Source organism: Canis aureus, chromosome 21, assembly GCF_053574225.1.
Source record: "Canis aureus isolate CA01 chromosome 21, VMU_Caureus_v.1.0, whole genome shotgun sequence".
Classification (NCBI taxonomy): domain Eukaryota; kingdom Metazoa; phylum Chordata; class Mammalia; order Carnivora; family Canidae; genus Canis; species Canis aureus.
In genome coordinates, this window is record NC_135631.1 from 10,073,860 (window position 1) to 10,082,779 (window position 8,920).

Sequence of the window (8,920 nt, forward strand, 5' to 3'; positions counted from 1 at the left end):
AGGATGGATTGTAGGCAAAAGGCACAGAAAAATAGCTCTTCGAGGGACATCAGCCCAGATCAGGAAGCCCTGAGGGAACAGGCCAGACGAAGGTTTGCGGGGAGGCCCAGCGCTCCGCAGACCTTAGGCCGGCATCCCCTTTACATAAAGAACACCTGCAAACCGGTAAACATGAATGAATAAAACACAACAGGCAACAAGTAGAGCCCCTCCTGAGAGAGACAGAGACAGAGAGACACCGAGGGAGAGCGAGGGACGGAGCCCACGCCCGTGGATCACGTGGCCGAAGGGTGCCGCCAGGGGAGCCCTGGAGGAGGCGAGTTGCAGACCAGGACCTGGGGGCCCCCCTCCTACCTGGGGGACTGGTTGGGGCGGTGGGCAGACCGCAGCCAGGGCCGGGGGACAGGGGTCTCCCGTGATCAGCCACACTGTTCATACGAACGTGCACAAATGACTATGGCTGAGCAGACGTCTATCAAGAACAAATTCCGAGGGGATAAAGCGGCCGCAACCCCGTCCTCCGTGCCGCCTCGCACGGGGGCCCTCGGAGTCCCCATCTGCGCCCCTGAAACACCTGCCACGCTGTTTCTGTTGACGTCATACCCACGAGAATGAGGGGGCATCTCCACCGTGTTTGACGGGTGGGGGACGTCTGGACTTGAAACGCACCCTATTTCAGCAGGAGGGGAACTGGCAGGTGACTCTCCACGGAATAGCAGCAGACAGGCCAGGGCCACGGCTGGGGCTGCGTCCCCTGGGAAAGCCCCCGGGGCCACCTCGGGGTAAGCGAACCAAGGTGCCTGCATACCGTGGGCAGTGGTGCTTTAAAGACAAAAACCACAGGGACGCCTGGGTGGCTCAGCGGATGGGCGCCTGCCTTCGGCACAGGTCCTGATCCTGGTATCGGGGATCGACTCCCGCGTCGGGCTCCCTACGGGGAGCCTGCTTCTCTCTCTGCCTGTGTCTCTGCCTCTCTTTCTCAGTCTGTCTCTCTCATGAATAAATAAATAAATCTTAAAAAAAATAAAAATAAAGACAAAACCGTAGGTGCACAACCAGAGCTTGGGTGTTCCAAGCTGCCCCTGGAATGTCCTTGGGAAGCCGCTCTGTGGTCTTGACCGGGGATGCTTGCCTGGCCTGGGGGCAGGGGGAGAGGAGCAGCTAAACGTGCAGAGGGACTATCCTCTTGCAAACTGCACAAGCCAAACCAGGATTGCCCCTGGGCAGGGGTGAAGACCTCCCTGATGTCCGGTGCCCTGGGCTTGTCCTCGTGCTAGCCACAATCGAGAGGTGACTTTTTCCTGACTCACTCCCCTCAACTGGAAAAGAAGGTGGCAGGAGCAGCCAGATTCAAGAACCCTTCTGCCCTGCACGTCTACACTGCACGTGGGACATTTCTCTGTCACACAGATGGGGTCTTGTCTCAGATTTCCTGTGCTAGGACCTTAGAGAGCCATGTGATACAAAACAAAACTGGCCCGATTTTCTCCAAACAAATTTTTACTTTTTACTTTTTGAAAAATTTTGTTTATTTGAGAGAGAGAGAGAGAGCACAAGCTGGGCGTGGGGGTGTGTGTGGAGGGAGCAACAAAGGGAGAGAGAGAAGCAGACTCCCTGCTCAGCAGGGAGCCCAATGCAGAGCCCAGGACCCTAACAGCATGACCTCAGCCAAGAGCAGACACTTCACCTACTGAGCCACCCAAGTGCCCCCCAAATAAATTTTTAAAATTCAATGTGTCACATCCTGTAGCTTATCAATCCCCCAGGTCAGGCAGTGCATGTGCGTGTGTAGGCAAGTGTATGGGCTGGGTGTGCGTGTGCTCATGAGAACAGTGGCAGGGACTCACACGACACTGCGATGGATCCTTTTCCCAGGGATTTCATTTCCAGACCTGCATCTGCCCTACCTGCCCCAGCTCATGGCTCATGGCTGGGACCCAGATCAGGCCTCCTGCAATGTTTGGATGAGCACCATACACCCTGCCTGAAGGTCGGGTCTCCTGCCTGTCCCTCACCACTGCCCTCCCTGCACCAACCCTCCCATGGTCCCACCAGCTGCAGGCCAATCCTTGAGACCAAAGCTCAGCACCTGAAGCCCCAGAAACCCAGCCCTGCTGCCTGCTTTGCTCAAGGTCTGCTCTCTGCCTGGGGTGCCCTTCTCTCTCACCCTCCAGAGGGTCCATCCTGACCCCAGTGAGCTGGGGGGCATCCTAGGCAGGACCTCAGAGTGTGTAAATGTCAGGCATGACCCAGCCCAACTCAAGCCCCAAAAGCATACTGAGATCCCAAGGATGGGAAGGCGGGATCCACAGGCACTGTCCACGCACGCTCGGGGCTCTTGGCAAGCCTCACTTTCCCCACAGGGCTGGAACCATGACCATCCATGTGTACAAAGGAGCAGAACAAGGCAGGAGAGAACCAAGTACTCAAGGGCCCACTCCTGGAAAGGAGCAGACCTGGTGTCCGGCTGAGGGCATCTGGCTCTGGATCCCCTGCCTTTGGCGGCTATCCTGTGTGGCTGATGGCCACAACCAGGGAGAAACAAGCTGGAAGGGCACTGGGCAGTGGTGGGGCTTCACCGGGCAGGGGCTGGGTCAGCTGTCATAAGAGGTGCAGGAGGTGCACCCCTTCCAGTCACCACCTCCACCCCTCCTCTCTGCACACTAGCTTCCTGGAAGGCCAATCCACACACACCTGGAAGCCTCTGTGTCTCCATGGAGAGTGTAGGCCCCTCCCGCATAGCTCCTGGATCTCTGGACCTGTGGACAGACAGTGTCCACTCCATTCATGTCTAGAAGGGGTAAGGCAGCTCGAGGGAGCAGCGGCTCAATGGGATGAGATGCAAGAGAAGAGCAGGGGCCACACCAAGAGCTCAGGGTCAGAGATGAGTGGACAAGGGGCAATGGTCCTCAGAGGGGGACCAGACAGGACCTGACAGGACCAGCCTCCCCTGCTGCCATGGGAGCCTGCCTGACACATCTCTCCTTATGCTGCGGAGCCCTTAAGTGTGGAAACACTGCAGCTTGGGATGTTGCCAGTATTTGATGAAAACAATGAAAAAGGATAAACATAGAAAGTGCATGTAAACAAATGTGTGATTATTTGAAACAAACAAGGAAAAATTCAGAATTTCCCTGGAGAAAGTACAAATAGCAACAGGAAGTAACCATGTGACACCTGGGCAGGTATATAAGGGCCCCAGCCCAGGAGGCTCCACACCTGAACACCTCCCCTCTACACCTGCTCCTCTGACCTGTTCCACCCTCCACCCACCAGAACCATGACCTGCTCTGGCTGCTCTGGGGGCTGTGGCTCCAGCTGCTGTGTGCCTGTCTGCTGCTGCAAGCCCGTGTGCTGCTGTGTGCCGGCCTGTCCCTGCTCTAGCTGTGGGTCCTGTGGGGGCTCCAAGGGGGGCTGTGGGTCCTGTGGGGGCTCCAAGGGTGGCTGTGGGTCCTGTGGGAGCTCTAAGGGAGGTTGTGGATCTTGTGGGGGCTCCAAGGGGGGCTGTGGGTCCTGTGGGGGCTCCAAGGGGGGCTGTGGGTCATCCTGCTGCCAGTCCAGCTGCTGCAAACCCTGCTGCTCCCAGTCCTGCTGCTGCAAACCCTGCTGCTGTGAGTCCAACTGCTGCAAACCCTGCTGCTGCCAGTCCAGCTGCTGCAAACCCTGCTGCTCCCAGTCCTGCTGCTGCAAACCCTGCTGCTCCCAGTCCAGCTGCTGCTGCAAACCCTGCTGCTGTGAGTCCAGCTGCTGCAAACCCTGCTGCTGCGAGTCCAGCTGCTGCAAACCCTGCTGCTGCCAGTCCAGCTGCTGCAAACCCTGCTGTTCTCAGTCCTGCTGCTGCAAACCCTGCTGCTGTGAGTCCTGCTGCTGCAAACCCTGCTGCTGCCAGTCTAGCTGCTGTAAGCCCTGCTGCTCCCAGTCCAGCTGCTGTGTCCCCGTTTGCTGCCAGTGCAAGGTCTGAGATGCTGGCCACAGGCTCAGGTAATTCACTCAACTTCAGATTTCCAGGATGCATCTTGGTCTGCCTGCTGTAGCCCTACAGCTGTAATGCCATCATACCCTCTGGAGTATTCTTTCTTCAGTCTCCTCAGCTGGGTGGTCAGTGTCGGGCTACAGATGACAGCAGATAGGGATAGCATCAACCTCACATCCATCACCTCCTAATGGAAAGCTGGCATTCCCCTCCTTTAGCACAACCTGGAAGTGAGTCCCATATTGGAGCCTCAAGCTCAATCAAGCCTCCTGGGACCCCTCAAACCAAGGCCTCCTGACCACCTGCAAGTCCTTGGTCACTTCTGCCATTTTTGTTGCATTTTTTTGGCCCAAACCAGGCATTGTGAAATCCTGCAATAAATACACTCCATCTGCACAAGACACCTCATGGTGCAGTTTTCTCTGGCTCCCTTCTAACAAGTGAAAGCCCCACCTACGCCTCTACCCTATCACCCCTCCCTGGAGTATTTTGCTCTGGCCTGCTCACCCCTGCAAGGGAGGGTGTGTAGGACCCAATACAGGATCGTGAGGTGGGCAAACGGTTCCCTCAGATAATGAATTCAGTGAGGGTGCACCTGGGTGGCACAGTTAAGCATCCAACTTTTGATTTTGGCTAGGTCATGATCTCAGGGTCCTGGGATGGAGCCTGGCATCAGGCTCTGCACTCAGACTTAGAGTCTGCTTGTCCCTCTCCCTCCCCCTCCTTGCATGTGTTCTCTGTCTCTCTCTCTCTCTCAAATAAATAAATAAATAAATCTTTTAAAAAAGAATTTGGTAAAGTCATGCAGGGCTCGGGGGGGGGGCCGTGTCTGAGGACACAGAGGACACTGGCTTGGTAGTCAGAGCCAGAGGCTGTGTGACCCTTGGCAAGCAATGTGTCCTCCTGGTGCCTCGATTTCCTCATCCGTAAAAAGGAGTCAATAGTTCATACCTCGCAGCATTGAGGTAAATGCTGAGTGTTCAGTCCATGCCAAGTGCACAGCAAACACCCTGGCCAGCACACCTGCTCATAAAGGGGCACAGACAGGAGAGGGGAGAGGGCTGAGGCCCAATACAGGAGCTCAATCCCTTCACTGGAAGCTAAAGAGCCAGCATGTGATTGCAGGTGGGGGAGTGTCTAGGATTTCTGTAAGTTCATTCAGTGGGTGGGGGTCACTGGAAGCCTAAACTTGCAGGCAGAGCAGTGGAGCAAATAGATACTGAGGGGTATGGATCAGACAAAGGCCGTGTAGGGATGAGGATGGGGCTCTGGGGAATCGAGTGGAGACTCAGTGCTAAGAGAGGGTATATTTGTTTCCAACTCCTGTGTAACGAACTACCACAAACTCTGAGGCTTAAAACAATACACATTTATTACCTCCATTTCCTAAGTTCTAGAGTCCAGGCACAGCAAAGCTGGACCCTCTCCTCAGGCTGTCACAAGGCCAGCATGAGGGTCAGCCGCACATGGTTCCCTTCTGGAACTTCCAAGCCCACTAGGTGTTCCTTGTGATTGCAGGATTGAGGCCCCATTTCCTTGTGAGCTGTGTGCCCAAGGCCACTCTCATCCACTAGAGACCTCCCACGGTTCCTTGCACTGTGACCCCCATACACTTCACAACCTGGCTCTCTGGTTCCTTTCAGGCCAGCAGGAGGTGCGTCTCTGACTTCTGTCTCCAGCATCTAGACTTCCCTTATAAGAGCTCCCTGATCAAGGCAGGCCCACCCAGCATAATCTCCTGTTTGATGAACTCGGCTAATTAGGAGCCTTGATCACATCTGTGAGCATCCCTTTTGCCGTATCGCAGAACAAAACCACAAAGGTGATAACTCACCCTAACTGCAGCTCCATCCACACTCACAAGGAGGTTATATAAGGGCAAGGGTCACTGAGGGTCATTTTCTACTTCTGCCTATCACAGGAAGAAAGACAAGTTTGGGGATATGAGGACAGGTCTCATTCACAGAATCCATAGGACCTCAAAACATCCCAAGTACAGTCAGATGAGCAGGCCTGGAGTTCAGGGCCTGAGTGCAGATCCAGAAGCTACCAACCATGACAGTGGTAACAAAACCAGGAATGAGCAAGGCCAGATAACATCAGCTTAAGGTCGATTATAGGGTGTAGAGAAGAGCAGTTGAGGACAGAGCCCTGTGGAGCAGGAGCATCTGGGAACATGAAAGGTGAGAAGAAACAGAACCGTCATGGAGGCCACAGACTGAGAGCAGCTCCAAGGAAGCCCAGTGAGCTGGGAGCTGAGTTTTCCTGGACTTTACACACAGGAAGATGTGATTGTAAAAAAAAATCCTAAGGAAGGACACCTGGGTGGCTCAGTGGTTGAGCAACTGCCTTCAGCTCAGATCGTGATCCTGGGATCCTGAGATCAAGCCCCATGTGGGGCTCCCTGCAGGGAGCCTCCTTCTCCCTCTGCCTATGTCTCTGCCTCTCTCTGTGAGTCTCTCTTGAATAAATAAATAAAATCTTTTTAAAAAGAAAATAAAAGAAAAGAAAGAAAGAAGAAAGAAAGAAAGAAAGAAAGAAAGAGAAAGAAAGAAAGAAAGAAAGAATAAAAGAATGAAAGAAAGGCATAAAAGTTAAAGATTGGGATTCAGGATCTCAGGAAAACTCTAAAAAGTAAAAAATCCTAAGGAATCTACAAACAAAAAACCCTTGGAGTCAATAAATGAGTTTTGAGTCTAGTAAAGTCATGAGATACAAGGTCAACACAAAAAAAAAAATCAACCATATGTCTATTTGATAGCAATAAACACCTGGAAACCAAATTTAAAGCACAATATCATTTACAGTTGCTCCAAAAAATAAAATGCATAGGCAAAGTGTAACAAAAAATATATATAGACACAGTGTGCTGAAAACTACAAAATGCTAATGAAGGAAACAAACAAAGATCTATAAAAATAGAGAGATACACAATGTTCATGGATTGGAAAACTCAACATAGCTAAGATGTCTATTCTCTCATCCTGATCTACAATGAAAGAGAAAGTTCCATCAAAATCCCAGCAGGACTCTTTGTAGATTCAGACAAGCTGATTCTAAAAAATTATAAAGAAAGATTAACTACAATAGCCGCAGCAATCTTGAAAAGGAATATAGTTACAGGAATAACACTACTTGACTTTAAGCTACAAAGACTAAGACAGCCTGTGGCATGGGGGGGAAGGAAAGGCATGTAGACCAATGTAACAGTATAGAGGACAGAATGTAACAAGTAGGGAATCAAATGTAACAAATAGAGAAGAGAATGTAACAGAATAGAGACTACAGAAATAAAGCCACACAAGTAGGGCCAGATGTTTGTTGTTTTTTTTTTTAATTGTATTTATTTATTTTATGAGAGACCAGAGAGAGAAGCAGAGACACATGCAGAGGGAGAAGCAGACTCCCAGCAAGGAGTCTGATGTGGGACTCAATCCCAGGACCCCGGGATCGTACCCTGAGCCGAAGGCAGACACTCAACCACTGAGCCACCCAGGCATCCCCAGATGGTTTTTTTTTTTTTTACGATTTTATTTTCTTTTAAAGATTTTATTTATTTATTCGTGAGAGACACAGAGAGAGAGGCAGAGACCTAGGCAGAGGGAGAAGCAGGCTCCCTGCAGGGAGCCCGATGCGGGACTCCATCCCAGGATCCGGGATCACCACTTGAGCCAAAGGCAGATTCTCAACCACTGAACCACCCAGGTGTCCAGGGCCAGATGGTTTTTGACAAAGATACAAAACCAATTCAATGGTAGAAGGATGGACTTTTCAACAGGTAACACTGGAATAATTAGCCATTTGTAGGAGGAAAAGAATCTTGACCTAAACCTCATATTTTATTAAATATTAACTCAAAACAGATCATAGGATAGAAACCACAAAGCTGGGACCCCTGGGTGGCTCAGCAGTTGGGCACCTGCCTTTGGCTCAGGTCATGATCCTGGGATCCAGGATCGAGTCCCACATCAGGCTCCCTGCATGGAGCCTGCTTCTCCCTCTGCCTGTCTCTGCCTCTCTCTCTCAGTCTGTGTCTCTCATGAATAAATAAATAAATATTTTTTTAAAATCACAATAAAATGTCTAGAGGAAAACAGAGAAAAATCTTCAAGACCTAGGGTTAGACAGATAAGGCGTTCTTAGAACACTAAAGACAATCCACAAAAGAACAACCTGATGAATTGGATTTCATCAAAATTAAAAAGTGTTGCTCTGTGGGACTCCCATCAAGAGGATGGAAAAACAAGCACAGAGAGGGAGAAGATATTTGAAAATCACAAATGTCAGAAACGGTTTGGCTATGAAGTATATAAAGACCTCTCCAAATGCAACAGTGAGAAAAACACTCTAACTTAAAAATGGGCAAAACATATGAAAAGACTTTTCAGTGAAGATGTGTGAATGGCTGGGATTCACTTGTGAAGATGTTCGGCATCATGACCATTAGAAAACGCAAATTTTTTTTTTTTTTTTTTAGAAAACGCAAATTAAAGGCACAATGAGAAACCACAACACACCTGCACAATGAGAAACCACAACACACCTAAGTGGCTTAAATTGAAGTTACTGGAAAAACCAAGTGCTGGAAAAAACTAGATCTGTTATGCTCCACCAGGGGGGAATGCAGAATGGTGTAGCCGCTCTAGAAGACCGGTTGGTGTTTCCTATAAAGTAAATCAAACACCATATGACCCAGTGGCTGCATTCTGAACACTCTCCTAGAGGAAATAAAAATAAATGTGCACACAAAAATCCATACACATATGCGTAAAGTGGCTTAATGTATAATAGCCAAAAAATGAAGACACCTAAATGCCTTTCAGTGAGTGGATGGACAAACACACTGTAAGGGGCGCAACTTCATTTTTGGTGTGTGATGCTGACACCTTGCAGGCCCACCTCTCCCTCTTCCTCCTCTGCCCCAAATTTGGACAAGGTGCTCCCCAC